Genomic DNA, 1719 nt, shown 5'->3' on the forward strand with positions numbered 1-1719 from the left:
ATTATTGCACTTGTTACAGTGTATAACAGTCTCAACCCAGAGCTGAGCAAGACCAGGAAGAAGCCCCCTATTAGTACCCCTAACAACACAACGCCCAGCCCTGAAGGGGATCAACTCCTGTTTACTAAACTAACACCACACACATCATTACTTTTTCAAAGTAAATAAAAACTGAGTTTGAAATTAGAACAGGTGTATGTTTAGCTGGTCAATCTAAGTCTATAATCAATGTGGCAGACAGACTAGGTTGCCCACACTGATCCCTGTCTTTTTGTCTTGAGTGTGAATAGGACCAGTGAATTGCTTTTAATCAATGGGCTATGTGTGATCACTTCTACATCCTAGCCAATTGGTCGGCAAACTCATTAGTCAACAAAGCCAAATATCAACAGTACAACGATTGAAATTTCTTTTGAGAGCCAAATTTTTTAAACTTAAACTATATAGGTAGGTACATTGTTATTAACTTCATTAGGGTACTCCTAAGCTGGCCTTTGCTAAAAAATGTCCTCAATCTGATTGAGGTACGTTCGCTGAGGTCGACCCCTTCCAACTCTCCCATCCACACTCGTCTTGTATACTTGTTTCGTCTATCTTTTGTCACCCACGTGCGATCTGCAGACACAACTAGCACTAACCACTGCACAATGAGACTGCTGACTGACTGGCTCACTCAACTCCTGCATGAATCGCGCGCACCTCCCCCGCGCTGCTGCGTATCCTGCGGCCCGCCTGCCTGCATCTCCCGTCACCCAACCGACCAACATCCCCCACTTCTTCTAATGCCACTTCTTCAAAATAGAGTCGCCCAGGCCGAAAACCGACTTCTGCGCATGGGCCACGAGGTTTCAGTCGCACTGTACGTGCTAGCCCGCACATGGTATTTTGTGGAAGAGCCACACTCAAGGGGCCAAAGAGCCGCATGAGATGGGCCGAACACGCCTGGAGCCCCTCCCACGGTCCCTTCCTGGCCCCACCTGTGCACCAGTGGGATTCCCTCAGCCTGACCCATGCTCTCTCACAATCTGGGACCCCTCGAGGGATGTCAGAGAGCCAGTTTTGACCTGATCCCCACCGGTGCACAGGCCTCTACTATTCACATAAGAGTGCAGCACCAGCCCACCCTGCTAGGCACTCTTCTTTGCCGTCTTTGAAGAAGCAAGCTGTCCTGAGCTTTAAAACTATGAGGAAATGAGTTCTACCAACAACCTGAGGGAGAGAGGGAGCTTGGAAGCAGACACAATCCCCACTGAGTCTCTAGATAACAATCCAAGTTCTGGCCAACACCTTATATTCTTGCAGAGGACCCAAGTTAAGCTGCACCCAGACTCCTAACCCATAGAAACTATGAGATAAATAAATATGTGCTGTTTTAGGCAGCTAAACTCACAGTAATCCTATATAATAAAAGGCTAATAAGCTAAGTGTCCAATTGACCAGTAGGCCGTTCAACAATACAAAGCATAATCCTATCTAATAAAAGACAAAAAGGATAATTAACTGTACCTCTGCTACGCTTCCCATTGGCTAATCAGGGCAATATGCAAATTAACTGCCAACAAAGATGGCGCCCAGCAGCCACTCAGGTGAAGTGAACATGAGGCTTGTTTGCTCCAATGATGGAGGAAGCCAAGGTTCCCCACCTGCCAGGGCCCGGCTCTGAGCTCTGAAAGCAACAAAGTTTCAATTATAGAAGCTAAACAAACCCCAGATACCTGC

The sequence above is a fragment of the Myotis davidii genome, unplaced genomic scaffold (assembly GCF_000327345.1).
Source record: "Myotis davidii unplaced genomic scaffold, ASM32734v1 scaffold168, whole genome shotgun sequence".
In the NCBI taxonomy this organism is placed as follows: Eukaryota; Metazoa; Chordata; class Mammalia; order Chiroptera; family Vespertilionidae; genus Myotis; species Myotis davidii.